The 16512-nt window shown below is 61.3% G+C and overlaps 1 protein-coding gene and 1 long non-coding RNA gene across 11 annotated transcripts in view; one reads left to right on the top strand and one right to left on the bottom strand.

The window, feature by feature from the left end:
- The window catches only part of BCOR (BCL6 corepressor), an 83103-nt gene that overhangs the window by 47773 nt on the left and 18818 nt on the right, over positions 1-16512 (bottom strand). For 5 of the 10 annotated variants that reach the window (XM_075774141.1, XM_075774202.1, XM_075774222.1 and 2 more), the window contains exon 1: positions 11098-11164. The exons of 2 other annotated variants lie outside the window; for them this stretch is intronic. The gene's annotated coding sequence lies outside the window, so the exon portion shown is untranslated. Of the gene's footprint in view, positions 1-10491; positions 11165-16512 lie in introns of those variants that run through there. 3 more of the 10 variants (XM_075774191.1, XM_075774238.1, XM_075774149.1) reach the window with 3 other exon arrangements.
- Positions 750-8061, top strand: LOC142604848 (uncharacterized). Its single transcript, XR_012838690.1, has 3 exons — positions 750-3284; positions 6929-7116; positions 7819-8061. It is a non-coding gene; the product is annotated as an uncharacterized LOC142604848 (long non-coding RNA).

Genomic DNA, 16512 nt, shown 5'->3' with positions numbered 1-16512 from the left:
CGTCAAAAAGACAACAGTACGTGGAGGTCACTTACTATATAAAACAGCGATTCTCGTAGGTAGCAAAACTATGTCAGGTACAAATATAGGCCGGATCCCAGTTCTCCAAGTTCCCTCGACTTTACAGAGGCCGGGAGATCACTTTGGGTACTGCAGCAAACTTCAAGAACAGACAGCATTTTATATCCTACACTCAAAAGGCAAGCCCAGGGGCTTAGATGCAGAGGCTTTGAGGAGAAAATAACCGCTCGGGCTGTTTACGCAGGAGGAGGTTTTTTTTTTCACCAAGGACCAGGGGTGCCTGCACGTCGAGGTTATCAGGGGTTGCGCGGAGCCATCTCAAGAGAGAACAACTTCTCCTCTGCCAACACGTGCGCGGGAGGCAGACACGCGCTGCCAGCCACCGCGCCGTGCCCCCTGCCCAGGCCAGCGGCGGCTCCGAGCGGGGCTGCCGGGACACCTCGTCCGCCTCTCCCGCAAAGTCACCGCGGAGCCGGCGCAAACCCTCCGTCGCTTCCACCGCCGGGAGGGATTTCCCAGCGCCGAAGCCGGCCGGGGTCGGGCGCAGAGCCGGCCGCTCCTCCCGCAGCCTCCCTGCGCTTGTAAATCAAGCGGAGGAGGAGAGAAGCGGGGCGGCGGGGGGGGGGGGGGGGGGGGGGGGGGGGGCTTCTCCCCGCCTAGCGGCGTGTGCTTAAGCGATGCCGCCGGCGGCAGGGGAACAAGGCTCGCCGCCCTGCCGCCGCCCGGGATGCCCGGCGAGCCCCGGGGCGCCCTGCTGGGCTCCGCAGCGGCGGGCGGTGCCTCCAGGAGCGGCGGGGCGGCCCCGGGGCTGCTCCGGCCGCAGCGAGAGCTTTTGTGTGCGAGTGCCGGCGAGGCGCGGGCTCTTTTGCGCTCCAACAGCTGTCACATTATTTGCACTGGCTGTAAACAGCCTTCGCCTTCCCCCCCTCGCCACAGAGTTAAATCCAGACTAACAATCCCCAGTTAGAGATCAAACCAACAACAGCAGCATTGTGTCTGCCTTCGCTGCTTTACCATCAACTACTGCAGCTGGTTTACTCGAAACAAGGAACACCCTCTACCCACCTCCCCCGCCCCGGGGCCAGAAACGTGCTTGTTCCCGGCGGTTGGTCAGGCGGAGCCTCGCTGCTCCGGGGAGCTTCTGTGGGACCGGGGCCGGGGGTGGGGGCTGCTCCGCCTGCCCGATGCCGGCGGGGTCCCGAGCGCTGCGGGGCTCTCCTCGCAGCGAGGAGGGCTTTCCAGCCCGCGCTCCCGCCCTAAGAAAAGCCTTAGCAGAAGTTGAGCTCCGCTCTCGGTTTGACTTTTGGGAAGGGCGAGGGGGAGCCCCGCAGCAGCGGGGAAAGAAGACACACCGGCAGCTGCGCAGCGCCCCGCGGCACACGGCGGACTCGCCCCCGCAGAGCGGCGCGTCCCCCAGCAGCCCTTCCCCGGGAAGGCCGGGCTCCCCGCCCCCGCTCCCCCTGCCCTGCCGCCTCGCACCGGGCCGGCGGCAGCAGCAGCAGCGTCCCGACCTGTTCCTGCAGCAAACCTCCCGCCGAGGGGCCCCTCCGCCCCCCCCGGCCGCCCCCGCTGGCCTTGCCCCGGGCGGTGACCCCGCCGCTCGCAGCCCGCGGCGGCCCCGGCCCCGCCGCTCGCAGCCGGCCGGCAGAGACGCGTTTTCACCTTCAGCCTTTCCCCTCGTAAGGAAAAAAAAAAAAAAAAAAAGAAAAACCCCAATAACCTAAAACACGAGTCCAACTTTGCTCGCGATACACCCACCTGGCAGCAAAGGAGCGTGCTGCACGCTCTCAGCGGGCCTTTTGTTGGGCACAGCTGGAATTTTGAGTGTGAATCCCTGTACCTCCTTCCCTGCATTTACTTAAGTTTTGTATGGGCAGCAAAGTTAGAGGAGAGGTGGAATTTAGTGAAGAGAAGCAAGGGAAAAATAAATCAACTCGAGGAAACGTTTCCTTGCCCAGTTTGACTCCGAGCACTACCCAAAATGTGCATCTCTAAAGGAAAACCATGACAGGGCGACTTTCTCTAAAATTTGTGTACCGCACAAACTCTTGAAGAGGCCACGGGAGCTGGAAACGGACTCTCTAGGTGCTTACGCGCAGTTTGGGAGCCGGCACTAGCAAGGGGAAAGAGCTGATTTTATTGGAAGCGCGTCTTGGCCTGACTCCTGCCAAAGGGCAGCACTCCCCAGGCAGGTAAGGTGCTTCACACCAACGTGATACGTCTCCAATCGACTTCCGAATCGGATTCACCGACAAATGATGCCAGTACGTACTCTCGGGTCAGTATCATCGACTATTCATTGCCTATACGTAGCCAGAAATCTGCTGGCCTGGTAAAAACCACTGCTAACAAAACAATGTCAGCAAAGGCTGCAACACACTCTTGTGAGAGACCGGCGATTCGTGCCTACTGAGGCTCTTTCAGCACAAAGGCTTTTAGAGGAAGAAGAGAGAGAGAAGGGGGGAAAAAAAAGGAGGGAGGGCTCTCGTGTTTCAGGGCTGCTGTCCCCTGGGAACCCAGAACCAAGTGTAGCTTCAATCAAATGCTGACTTCTCCTCCGGGAGCTCAGTAGGAAACCTGATCTCACTAGCTCATGCCTGCCTCCATGCATATAGGCTGGGTTTTCTTTCATACCAGCAATTTGTATAAAGAGGAGAGCCAATGCAGTTTATTGCAAACAAGATCTCGCAGTAACGGATCTAGAGAGATATTTCTGTAGCTAAAATAAGACAACCTTCAGCCGCCTGATCAGGGCAGGCCGCGCCGCAGCCACCCCCGGCTCTGCACGCACAGCTCCGCCGTGGGCGCCCCTGGCGCGGCACAGCCCGGCACAGCCTCCCACGCATCTCCCCGAGCCCTGCAGCAGCCGCCCTGGGTTGGGTTTTTGTGCAACGCCAGGTTACACTTCCATTAAAACGTTTACCCCGGGAGATCACTTCCTGCTCACGAGTATTGTTCCGGCTTCCCCTGCTGCTCGCAACTTTAGCCGGAGCTATTTCTCTCCTCACCCACTGCTGCATGGAGACCCCGGGAAGCATCTGCCCCCGCCCGCTGGCGCTGGCCCGCCCTGGCACGGCAAAACACGGCACGGCACAGGACATCTGCCGAGAGAAGGCAGGCGAGTTCCCTAGGCACAGCTCGGCATAACTTCACACCGGGCTGCTTAATTCTGCACGGGGCTTTGCTAATCCACTTTGTGCTTGACTACTGAAACGGGAGGAAAGGAAAACACCGCACGGGGAGCATGACCAGGCCAGAACAAGGTGAGCCAGGGGGACCACAGCCTGTGGGAAGGGCTTCCCCAACCCTCAGCCCAGCCTCCTATTGCTGTGGGCAAGAGGCTTAAAGCACAACCCAGCACGCCGGGGCGTGGGAGCAAAGGGGATTGCCCGGGGATCAGGGATCCCTGTAGGATCTCTCCCTAGCCAGGAGCTTTCACATGAAGAAAGTTTGGCTCAGGGAGGGAATTTACACTTAGAAAGAAGAGTTCAGCCCATCCCTTCTTGAGCCATTAGCCAGTTATCTGTGAATTTCAAGGAGAGCTGAGAATACACCCCTCCAGCTTTGATTTCACTTCTCTGTCCCTACCTGCTACCATGCACACACGCCATACTCAAGCCGTGGCTAAATGAGCCCCGTCAAGCTTTCCCACCCTCTCCAGGAGACCCACGGCTGCAGCGCTGCCCCACTCCTGGAGAGCATGGGGGAAACCCAGCAGTGGGCGAGGGACAGGCAGCCCCACGGCACCTGGTCCACAGGAGCACAAGGACAGCCACCGAGCTGCCCCAGGCATGGCGTCTGCTGCCTGCGCAAGTACAGGTGTACTTCTCTCTGCTATCAACTGTGCCAGGCACCAGCTACTCCGACAGTCCCGTGGCGGAGGAGATCTGACTTCTATAACTGAGGATACAGGCCCAAATGTTTTGTAATATGCAAATACTGAGGCCCCTAGGTGAGGTATTCCAACTGAACACCTGGGGTAAGAGCAAGAGCTACTCCAGCTGAAAATGAAAAGCGAAACACGCTCTGAGAAAGAACGGGCAGGCTGGCAACGCTGGCGTACCGCAACCCACTGCAGGCCATCTGCAAGTGCACAGGGAACGACCCCACCACGGAGCTGCGGGGAGATTGCTTCGAGAGCGACCCCGACTGTGGGAGATTGCTTCAAGAGCAGCGGGAGCCACGGAAAGGAGAGCGCGTTTGGCTGGGAGCGCTCTCACCCCTCCTGGCCGAGGAGCAGGCAGAGGAAGCACAATGCCAGGCTTTCCTAGTGCAGGCTCAGCCACGGAGCGCAGCCCCGAGCCTCCCCCTTTCCCCAGCGCTCTATTGAACACACTCAGCTCTTTATACGAGCCATTCCCAGTGTGGCTGGTGGATTCTGCGCTTTCCACTTTAATTGTCTTATCCAAATAAAGCTTTGTTTTCCTTAGCACGACAATCCCAACATTCAGGCCGAGATTTTCATTGGACAGAGGAGATATTTTATTCTCCGATTGTTTAGAGAGTCGGGGCTTACACGGAACAGCCCGGGCTTGTGTGCCTCTGCTCACAATGGGGTCTTTGCTGCCCTGGTCTCCGTCATATAGATTCATTTTCTGGAGCGATCGGGATGAGAATAATTTTTCTCCGAATTTCATAGCTTTCCAAGTCTACCCTAGATTTTAACAAGTCTTTCAGTTTGTACCTAGACAATAAATTTAGTTTAATTTAGCTTCCGGTCTTTAATTTTAGCAGGTCTTCTTTTTGCATGCAAATCAATATGGCAATTACCATCTAAAAGCTCGCCCAGCCCCAGGTCAATGTAAATTGATCATTGTCCGCCTTCTACAAAATAACACCGGGAGTCTGTGGTGCATAATGAGATTATACTGGAAACTGTCTTTCAGATCACAAATTATATTTCATGCTGTCAGGATCTTCTCCAAGCGGACTTCCTTGAATGTCTAATCACACGGCACCAAATCTATTAGCTCACAAGGTAGGTTTGGGGTGCAAGGAGCACTTGTGTGCAGAGGGAAAGAGTCCCAAATAATTCAGACAACAGTTTAGGAAAATAGGCGGGCAGGTACTGGAACGTGCTCTCACTCACTAACTTTTCCAGCAGTGGAAGAGAGGAGGGGAAAAAAAATCTCCACTCGTCCAAGAACTGCTGTCCAGCAAACAAGGAAAAATTAATTCCCTGCTGGAAAGCAGCAGAACTTTCCTAAATCCACATTTGCAATGAGTTCTTGGCCTCCTCCTTCCCATCCCCACCTCGCCTGCTCAGCCATTCAAAGGCGCGCTGCCTGCGCGCTCCGGAGAAACCCCGACGAAAGCCGTGCTCCCCTGGGAGAGATGCCCCTGCCCGCCGCAGTCTCGGGATCTGAGCGGGTCGGGTCGGAGGGAAAGGTCGCTCCGGAGCAGCGTCCGCCGTAAGCCCCGTTCCCTGAAAGGACACGAGGATTAACGGGAGCTGCTCACGGCCAGGGGAACTCCCCCTGCCTGCAGCCCAGGCCTCCGTGCTGCCTCCTGCACGCAGACACACAGCCAGCGAGAGCTGCTCGGTAAAAGGGGTTAGCCCGGATCTCCCCAGCCAGCCGGCTCGACAACGCCGCTCAGGTCACTGCAAAACCAAGAAAGAGGGGAGCTGGCCTGCTCTGGCCATCAATTATTTCTAAAGCGACACCAGCCTAAGGAGGAAGTATTAAACTCAGCTTCATGCTGCTCTTTCTAAACCCGCACTAAAACGTGATCTATTGTGGTGTTCGGGGGAAAGATAGCGTATCGCATATCACCTGTGCAACCCAACTATGCTGCAGAGTCCCTGCAAGAGCCCACACCTCTGTTGAGACGTGCAGAAATCAAAGCCCGCTTCTCCTGCGTGCCAAGCACCAATTTACTCCAAGCCACATTTACTCGGAGAGCAACGTGGCTGCTAGAGCTATGACCTGAGCTGGAGCAGGCCTTTTGCCCGTCTTTGCAGGGGCCACTCACCGGTCAAAGTTGAGAGACCTTTTAAAGGACAGCCACAGACTGCTAAGACTACTTTGGTATGCGCAGCACTCATTATTTTGGGCTGTGGTGGCCTGGGTCCATTTTTCTCCGCAAACGGAGACCCGAAAAGCATGTCAACAACTTTGTGTGGTCTCGCAGCTGCAGAGATCCACAAAGTTTGCTTGCGCAGGACTGTACAGGAGCCCCTGGAGCTCAGTCCGCCTTGCCTCTGGCATCCCTGTTAGGGGACCTTGGCTTCTTTATCAACCTTAAAAAAAGTGAATTATCATGGGATGGTGGAAGAGGAGGGAAAAGGGATGGTAATTTCAAATTGCCTGAGAAACTGCAGCTCTCGGCACATCCTGGTAAAGGCAGATACAGTGCGTGACACGGAGCCTGGATTGTCCACCAGCACAGGAATAATGCCAAGGCACCAGTATTGTTTCAAGACCCAGTCCATATTTGGGCATTCAGTTCACACATCCTAAGTATTGCTTTAAATATTAGAATAGAGACATTTGCCAATGTGGTTCATAATGCACTCAAATGGGAGAAGTCGTTCCTGTTCGGTCTCAGATTACTAGCTTGGTATTGCTGGTCCTTTTTTGGGGGGGGGGGGGGGGGGGGGAAGAGAGGGAAACCCTGCTGAGTCTGTTTGCACTGGTCCCTATTAGATATGCAACAAATCTGCCTTTCCGGCATTGCTTCTATCTAATTAGAGATGTATTTTAGATGTGACGTGTAAATAGCGCTGAGCTGCCTGCTGCCCTGGCTGCGCGGACTGCTCGGGAGCATTTCCAATAAGGCTGTAGCGCCCGGAACCAGGGCTCAGACAAAGAGGAATGGGAATGGTCTGCGCTGCAGGCGAATCCAACAAAACCAGCTTTTATCTATCGCTCTAAAGCCTTAACTGCTTTTAATCTGTACCGCCCAGGCTTGCACGCCAGGATCGCATCTCGTCCACCGAGGACGTCTCAGTACAAAGGAAGCACCACACGCACGCAGGGGCTGCAAATAACCCCCGACCCACCCGAGCCCCAACGCAGGACCTCCACTCTCCACCTGCCCTTGCGCTCCATGAGGCGTGTGTGCCCCCGTGGGCTTCCAAACACCCCGAGGCAGGTACGCCCGGCTTCTGCGTGCACAGACACGAGCCGAGAGCTGCCCCACGCTGTGAACACACACGGCCCCGTGGGCCGAAAGGCACCGAGCTGCCAGGGGAGAAGTTGACGGGACCTGAAGGCGGCCACGGAAACTCGCTCTCCCCGCAGGGTCGGGAACCTCCGCCGCGGGCTTTCCACTGCAACCCGCGGGAAGGGGGGGGTACGGTGGGGCCGGGGGAGGCGGAGAGCCAACAGGGACGCCCCACTGCCGGGGCTCGCCTGCCCGGCCATCCAAGGAGCCCCGCCAACCCCGAGCCCCAGGGGCTGCGGCGGCTTCCTTGGCCCTGCGGCCCTCGACCCCGGGTCCAAAGCGCTCCTCGGAGTTTCCAGAGAGAGACAACTCCTGGGAACTAAATAAACTGGCGCTCGCCTCGTGAACTCTTTTCCTGTTGTGGGAAACAGCTCTTATTATAAAGCCATTAGATGGACCGGGCAGCGCCGGGGCCCGAGGCGCGCTGCTCCGTCCCTCCCGCTTTAGCAGCATCCCTGCGACTGCTGCTGCTTCCGCATCCTTTCAGGCCGGAGCTGCCGGTCGCGATCCCCTCGCTCAGCTTTAGGGGTTAACAACCATCGCCACAAAAAAAAAAGAAAAAGAAAGAAAAAAGAAAAAAAAATATCGCGGTGACCTTTTCCTCTCCGACTCCCCCACTCTCCCTTTCAGGCTCCGGTTCCTGAGCTCGCAGGGAGCCTGAGCGGCTGTCTAGACCGATCTATCACAGACGGACAAACAATACCAGGAGAAGCCCCTGCCCGGTCCCTCAGCCTCCGCCACTCACCTTAGAAATGGCGAAGAACAGAAAAGTGACCGCGATACAATCCTCCCCGGTATATTTATAGCCTTCCACACAGCCCACCTTCATGCCTGACAAATGAGATTTTGTCTGCTCTCTCAGCGTACGCTCCAATAAACACACATACACTTTTTTTTTTTTTTTTTTTTTTGGTGCCTGTTTGTTTTTGGTAACATTCCGGGCTCGTCCCTCCGACCTCGGGGCAGGCGAGGGCCCTCCACGCCCGTGCGGGGAGGCAGGTTTGATAGCCGGGGCGGAGGGGGCTGCGGGGGGGAAGGGGGGGCGTCAGGAGCGACCCGGCCGCTAGTCCACACGGAACCTCCCAACCTGGAAACTTCAATGTCCGTATTCATCACTCCCCTTCGCACCCAGCCCCCCTCACCCGAAGTGCTCCCTGGTCCCTGCCAGCCCTCCGGGTTGCGTATTAAAGAGGTATATACGGGGCGAGGAGCCGGAGGTCCAACGCTGCAAAAGGCTGGGGAATAACTAATGAGCTGTGCAGCCCATTGATCCGGTGCATACTTCCTAATTAACTCTGAGTCACCTATTTGTGACAGCAATTCAAAGAACTGCACCAGGGATAAACTGCAACCCCGGCGCGCGAAGGCAACCGGAGGGGGTAGGCGGCGGGGGGGGGGGGGAGAGGAATTTGCTCCTAATCCTCCTAAAAGCAATTAGGGTGAGCGCTGCGCTGGCTACCTCTCGGGAAGGGAAAAAAAAAAAAAAAAAAAAAGAAAAAAAACCCCACACAGCGGCTCCGACAGCAGAACCGAAAGGAAACGAATCGGTGTGTCGCAAGCGCGGCGGCACCGGGCTCCAGACAGGCCAGCACCAGCGTTTCGGGACGAAAGTAGGCGAGAGCGGCGGCCGGAGGAAGCGGTACGCCGGGCCTCAGCGGGCAGCGGTGCGCACAAAAGCTGCGGGAGAAGGGCGGGCTGGGGAGGGAGCAGCGCGGGCGGCGGCGGACCCGGGCGCGGCGGAGCCACCGGCGGGGTGTGCGGGCGCTGTCCCGGGGGCCGAGATCCCGCACCGCCCGCCCGCTCTCGCCCCCAGCTTTGTTCCCAAGCGGCCCTGGCGGGGCACGGCTCCCCCCCGGTCGCCCGCCGCGGTAGGGCCAACGGGGAGGGCGCGGGGGGAAAAAAAAAAAAAAAGTTAATAGAAACCTTTGGAAAATCCGGGCTTTGCTACGGGGCTACGTGGTGCGGACTGGGATCTCCCCGCCCCCCCCCCCCCCCCCCTTAATACAAATACGAATACAAAAGCTGCAGGCTCCAAAGAGCAGATGAAAGCAATGAACGGAGTTTCTGGAAAAGATTCATTAGTGGGAATTAATGCTGCGAGGAGCTCCGAGGCGATACCATTAAAGCCAGTCCTCACACTTTGTCAGTTTTACACCGCTCACTTACCGTCGGGGCTTTTTTTGTCGGGGGAGAGGGGGAGGTGCTCTTCGTCTCCCCTCGCCCCCTCCGCGGATCACCAAACACGGGATCCGACAGACATCGCGGAAACGAGGGGGGGGGGGGTGGGGGGAAACCACACACAACACACATCGAGAAAGAAAGAGGAACGTGAACGATCCGCAGCCCTCGCCCCCGGACTCGCTCCGCGAACATCAAATGCATGCCTCATATGCTGCGCAGAGCCGCCCCACTTGGCCCGGGCTTCACAAAGCAGCCTCCGCTGCCTCCCTGCCTGGCCGTCCCCCTCCGGCCGGCCCTTTGATGGCAAGCCCCGAGCCTCCCTCCGGCTCGCTCTCCAACTCCAAACTACATTTTAGGGCTGACTAAACTTCCGTGTCACGCCGGACCTCACGCCAGCACAGCTCTCCGCGCACGGGAAAGCCCCGGGCCGCCCTGCCCCACGTGCGCGGCGGCGCCCGCCCCGCCGGGGCGGAGGGAAGGGGGGGAGCGGCGCCCCGGGCTCTCCCGGCGAGGAGAAGGCAGCCCGCAGCGGGCTCTCCCCGCTGCTCACCTGCCCGCCCGCCCCGGACCCCGCGCTGCTCTCGGCGGGGAGCGCGGAGCCCAGCCCGCCCGGCTCGGGAGCCGTCCCCGCTCCGGAGCCGTCCTCGCTCACCGGGTCGGCAGCGCCGCTCCTCACTCGCCCCGTCCCCCGTGACGCTGCCCCGCAACACCGCTGCCCCGGTGCCTTTCCGATCGTCGACTGCGAGACGACGGGGAACACCACCACCCCCACCAGGCGCACCGGAGCCGAAAGCGAGACCGGCAGCTTCTTTCCAACCCCCCCCCCCCAGCCCCCCCCCCCCCGCCGCCCCAAACAGGCATCTCTACAAGCAACTGCCTCCAAACTTCCCCTCCGCCACCGCAGCCCCGGAGCGTACCGGGGGACCCCTCTCCCCCCCCGCTGCCGCCTGCCGCCACCCCAGTCCTGAGCCCCGCTGCCCCGCGCCGTAACTTTCGGCCGCGGCGCCGTCGCCGCTCTGCCGTCCCCACGGTCGGGCGAAGGAGCCCCGGGGCTGCCCCGTCGCCGCGGGACTCGGCGGCGGCGCTTCCGCACGGGAGCTGTTCGCGGAGCGGAGCACTGACCTTCCTGCCGCGCCGCGGGGCTGCGGCGTGCGCGGTCCGCGCCGCGGGTCTCCGCACCGTCCGCCTCGCCCTGCTGCTCTCCCGGGAAGGGCAGCCCCGTCGGGGAGGGGGGGGGCGAAGAAAAGTTTCCCGAACCCCCTCCCCCTCTCCGTGGTGCGTTGTGCCGCGGCTTGCCCCGGCACGGGCGGGCCGGGGAAGGGGTATGGGGAAGGCAGGGAGCTGCAGGGCGCTGGGGGCAGGAGCGCGGCCGTCGCCTGCGCCGACGGGGGCAGGTGCCCTCGGGAAGAGCTTTGCTTCTCGGCTCGGCTGGGCTCAGCGGCGGGAACGGGAGCGGCAGCCCGCGATGCTCATTCCGGCTGCCGGCTCTGGGTTTGGCAGCGCCATGTTGCTGGCTTGCTCCGGGCGAAGTTTCCTGCGCTGGCGAGCGCGGCGCTCCACACATCTCGCCCGCGCCGCCGTCCTCCCGTGCCCTGGCCGCCGCGGCTTTGTGTGTGTGTGGCTGGGGATTTATTCTCCTCCTCCTCTTCTCCTCCTCTCTCTCTCTCTTTTTCTTCCTCTCCCCCCCCCTCCCCTCCTTAGTCCGCCGGGAAAGCCGCTCTTCCTCACCTTGCCGCTGGGAGACCGGGCTCCGTCTGCTGCACGCTGCGCTCCCCTCGCATCCCCCCTCCCTCTCTCCTCCTCCTCCTCCTCCTCCCTCCTCCTCCAGCCGCCGCCTCCCCTCCCTTCCCCTCCCCCCGGGCAGGCCGCTGCACCGAGGGAGCCGCCGCCAGCAGCAAGCGGCAGCAGCGCCGCCACCGCTTTTTCCCTCTGCAAGTTTCCCCCCTCCCCTGGCTGCGTTTCCCTGCCCAGGCAGGGCTCGCCCGGCCGCTCGCCCGGTCCTCCCGCTTGCCCTGACTAATTGATTTGCCCCCCCTCCCCTCCCCTGCCGCGCTGCCGGCCCCTCGCCTCGCCTCCCCCGTTCCCCCCGGCTGGCACAGGTCGCTGCCAAGCTGCGGCGCCCCGGGGGGGACTCCGCGCTCCCCGACCGGCAGGGAGAGGAAGCCGCCCCCCCCGCCCCGCCGATACTCCCCTCACTCGCTACCCCAGAAAGGCCAGTGGAGAACCGCAATTACCATAAAGCTCCGCTCACTCCGCTCCGCCAAGCTGTCAAAACCCCGGCGGCGGCGGCGGCGGCGCTGCCAGACATCGCTGCGAGGCTCCGCGGCGGGTTGCGCCGCGCTGCCACCCCCCGCCGCCCCGTTCGCCCCCCGCCGCTCAGCCGGATGCCCCCAGCACTCCCGCCCCGCTCCCCCCAGCGCGCCCCGCCGCACGGGATCCCCCCCGGCGGTGGCAGATCGCGCCCCCCACCCAGAACGGCCGGCTCCGGGTTCCCCCCGTCGCGCAAGGGCATTCCCGCCGCCCCAGGACCCGCCAAAGGCTCGCAGCCGTCCTGACCCCCCCGCACGGGTCACAGGGCGCACGGAACCTCTCGTTCGCACCCTTCCACGCGTGGAGGGGATTTCTCCCCCACCCCCAGCCCCGGGGCCCCTCTCTGGTCCCACCCGCCGCCCCCAACTTTGCGTGTTTCGCGGCTCGGCCGCGCTGATTTCCGCGCTTCCCCCCGGTCCCCTTCTCCGAGCGCTGAATCGGGATGGAAAAAAAGCCACTCGTTTGTCAACGTCTGCATTGCGCGGGGCGGGGGGGGTATGGGGGGGCGGGAGGGACCTTATTAAAGCGCGTTTTCGCCTGATCCGGCTTTGGCAGCCCTTTACGCGGTTTTATCGCGTGTGAGCTGTGTGGCAACCCGGGGTGGGGTGGTGACTGAAGTGCCGTTTCACTCGCTGGCATTTCTACGGCTGCTTTAAGATTTCTGCCCGGGTTGAGGAGCCCTTTAATCTCCGGGTTGGTAGTTATCGGCTGCATCTATTTACTTTGGCAAGGCAACTTTTGGCTCGGCGAGCTCGACTCGTAAATTTCACGTTCATAACGCCCATCCCCGCCGATACTCCAGGTTTGGTCCGGTGGAGCCCGCGGTTCAGAGCTCCCCGGGGCGGCCCCGGGCCGCAGGGCCAGGCCGTGCCCGCGGCCCCGCAGCTCCCCCGCACCGCCCGGCGCCTTCCCGGCGAAGCGGGAGTTTTGCCACCTCAGCGCCGCCGGCGCCGCATCGAGCCCTTCTCGCCGCCGCTCCGTGTGGGAGCGACTGCCAGCCAAACGCCAGGAGATTAACGCGGACAGTTCGCCCCGGGGGGATTTTTAATCGCCACGTCCAAGACCCTGCGCGAAAAGGCTGCGGAGACGAGAGCTTTCCTCGCCGAGAGCGTACAAGCAGCAAGCAAAGCGATGAGTATTCAGCGCCAGAGCAGGACTGCCGGGGCTGCCTGCCTGCTCTCCGCCGCTGCTGCTTATCTCTGAAGATGGAAAAGCAGGAGTTCCAAAAGTTGTAGCGCAACCCCCTCCCCCCCCCAAACAAAACAAAAAAAAAAAAATCCAAAAGTTTTTAATCTGGAATCTAAGCCACGTCTGGAAAAAAACCCGCGAGAGTCGCCAGATGCTCGGGGAGGGAGACACGGAGTGCACACCCCACATACGCACGCAGCCGGGTCACAACCGGAGGGTTGGCATTTCACGAAACTGCCATCACGGGGCTTTGGGTTTTCGCCACGTCTCTCTTAAAAACTCACCCGTTTCAAAGCAGAAGTGAAATATCCACCGTCTGAAACCCGAAACTCCAGCCGCACCGCTCGGCTTCCTCGCAGGGGAGCCCGGGGAGCCGCCGAACACGGCGGCCGGGCTGCGGTCCCGCCGTGCCGGCCGGCGGGACGCACGGCCCCGGGCAGCGGCCGGTTTTGATCCCGGCGCGGCGAGCCACGCATCTGAAAAGGCTCCCACACGTTTTTTTAATCTCCGATAACAAGCAGAAGGACACCTGGCCTATTACGCTGTAAAGCTATTTTTTATAAAGATGTTTTAGGGCTAGACATTAAAAGTTATTAGACTGAACACACGTGAGTTACAGGCACACAGCTGGAGGAAAGGCCTCTGTTGGGGTTGTTTTCCCCTTTCCGAGGGAAAACCTCATTAAAATTGCTTCTTTCGGTGCGACAACAGAACTAGCCCGTCTCCCAACGAGGTGGCCGCAGTCGCGGCTCCCCGGCTGCATTGATCTGGGCTTTGTCTCTCCCCGCGGATCTGGATCCGCGGTGCCATCGGCCCGCACTTGCATCACAAAAGTCGTCCGCTTCCCTTCCCCCGGGCTGCAAACTCCCGATCACATGTGTGCGCCTACAGCGTGGGGCTGGGTGGTTGGGGCCGGGTTCGTGGGTTTTTTTGTTTTGGTTTTTTTTTCTTTAACTAATGACTTCAAGTTATCTCGGGATAAACTCGCTCCACTTTTATTTTTAACCGTAGTTCAACTTTTTCTTTGTGAACGCAGTTTCCTCCGTGACGGGGAGGAACAGACCCGCGCTTGTTCGCCTCTGTGCCTTTTTTGTTCCCCGGGTCCCCGAGCTTTGCAGCGGGAGGCTGGCGGCTCCCGGCGAAGACATTGGGGCTTCAGTTCGCTCCTCCCGCGGCCTGGCTCGGCCCGGCTGCGAGCCGCGACGCCTTCCCCTGCCGTGAGTGCGACGGACATCGCCGAGCTAACCCCGGAAAATTCAGAGCATGCTCTTGCTTTGCGGATTACCGGGCCGCCTCCCCCCTCCCACACGCTCCGGAGGGAGCTGACCCCCGGGTCAGGCCGCTGCACACTGCTCTCTCCCTGGGAGCCGGGGGGGGGGGGGGGGGGAAGCTCCGCTCACAGATGCTCGGGGCTCCGCGCTACTGCTGCTGCGGCTGCTGCCGCCGCGGAGCCGGGCGAGGATGCGCTCGCAGAAACGGCTGCTCCGATAATGCTAAGTACTTAACCTCCTCGTAAAGACAAATCCATTGTTAATGGCAGAATGGGCTTCTCGCAGGAGGTTTCCAAGTGGGATGGCTTTACGCTGGCTCTCATTTACCTCCAGCGCCGCCTCTAATTGGAAGCCCCCCCCCCCCCCCGCCCCCGGCCCACACACCTCAGAAAGTTGGGGGTTAAACCGCAGGAGCGGCGAGGCCGGGCCTCCGTCCCCCTCCACGCCCCGCTCCCCTGCCCGCCAAACGGCAACCGGAGCACGCGTGTCTCCCGGGCACGGGAAATGAAAGAGAGAGGGGAGATGGGCGCAGCGAAGGTAAAATGAATTAATGCGAGCGAGGTGCTCAGACAGCCTGGTGATGAGTGCTAGGAAAAGCCTATAAATAACAGATCACTGTCCTAAGCTCTGAATTGCCCTGCTTGAGTGTGTCTTAAATCAGACCTTTATCATTGCTTATTGTAAGGCTGTTTTTAATGGAAGTGTAGAAATCTGAATAACAAAACAAGACAAGCCTCAATTGGCGTTATACAGGGTCTGCAGCGCTTTCAGACCTGACACGGTGCCAGCATATTGTTACACCGCCATGCAAACTCCCCGCGCAATCAAAGGGGTTTTGCATAGCAGAAGTACTATAATTTTACTTCGTAGTTCAGGGCTACTCTGTTGACAGGAGATCCATTATTTTCTCTCCCTCTCCCCAGAAGAGCCCGAGACGCGCTCGGTTCACGGACTAAGCGCCGCTATCTTTCTTACAAAGGCGAATGACACATCTCTCCGGTTGTGTTTGCTTTGCTCCGCACCCTTCCCCCGCTCCACAAAAGAGCGGAGATGCCCGCGGTCCTCCGGGTCCCGTTTGCCGCTCGGAGCGGACAGCCCGGGAGGGAGAGGCACACAAACACACGGGCGTCTCGGCCATCCTCCAGCCGGGAAGCTCGGCCTGCCGCCCGGGGCCCGAGGCCGGCTGCCGCCGCGGCCGGGGGAAGCGCTCGCTGGGCCCGGGCAAAGCTCGATGGGGAAGGCGAGGCGCCGAGTCCGCCGGGGCGGCCACGGGAGAACGGGCCGGAGGCACAGCTCCTGCCCCGGGCTGGGGGAGTGTGTGTGTGGGGGGGGGGGGGCGGCAGCCCCGGCACCCCCGCTGCAGGAGGAGGGCAGGCTGGCTGCGAGCTGCCCCCTCCACCTCTCCCACTTGCATACCTCGGCCATTTTGTCTGCTTGCGGCGCGCCTGTGTCCCACCCCCCGTCGCCCCCGCACTGTCCCCTCGGGCAGAGAGCTGCAGCGGGGCGCTGCCCCGGGCGCGGAGGCCGGGCCCTGCCGGTGGTGGGGCGGCGCGGCCAGGCGGGAGGAGGTGAAATGAGGGCCGCCGGCAGCCCCGGCCGCTCCTGTCAGCGGGGAGATGCAGCCGCTAGGCAAGGCCCTGCAGGGGAGGGGGCGTGCGCCGCACAAGTCTGGAGAGGAGTAAAAATAGCGCCGGCGAGGTTGTCGCTCTCCTCGCCTCCCCCCCCGGCCCGGCGGGGGGCAGCGGGGGGCGCGGCGGGGCTTGGCGGGCGGGCGGCGGGGGACGACAGGAACCGAAGCCAGACAAAACCCCGGCCCGAGCCGGAGAGTGGTGCGAGCGAGGTTGAGCCTTCGCCGTTGAAGGCGATGCGCGGGAGCCGGGGGCTGCACGCCTTTTTCCCGGTGGGGACCTGTAGACCCGGGGGGCGCGGGCTGCGCCCCGGCCCCGTCCCTCGGCGGCCTGGGAGGAGTGACGGCGAGCGGCGGAGGCACGGCAGCCACCACGCTCCCGAGTTTAAATATAATACGGCGGCCGGGGGAACCGCCATGGATTGAAGGTGTGTTTGTGCAGACTACAGCTTGTATGTTAATAATTGGATACAGTCGATGAATCACCTCCGTCCTCCTTCTGGTTTTGTTTTTGTGTTGTGTTTTGTTTCGGAGGGGGTGGGGAGAGAAAACGAGGAGACGATGCCATGGCTCGGCGCTGAATACCAATTCCGCGCCCGGGTTGATAAACACTGGGGTTATTCACTCCGCCCCAGAGGTGACAGCGGAGGCCTCCGCCGCCCTCAGCGCCCGCGCCCCGCAGCGCGGCCCCCGGCCTCGCCGGTGTGCGGAGCGGGATTTGCGCCCCGGCTGGAAGCCCGGCAGCGT

Source organism: Balearica regulorum, chromosome 1 (genome assembly GCF_011004875.1).
Source record: "Balearica regulorum gibbericeps isolate bBalReg1 chromosome 1, bBalReg1.pri, whole genome shotgun sequence".
Lineage (NCBI taxonomy): Eukaryota > Metazoa > Chordata > Aves > Gruiformes > Gruidae > Balearica > Balearica regulorum.
The sequence above is the reverse complement of the archived record's forward strand: the minus strand, read 5'-3'. Positions and strand labels throughout refer to the sequence as shown.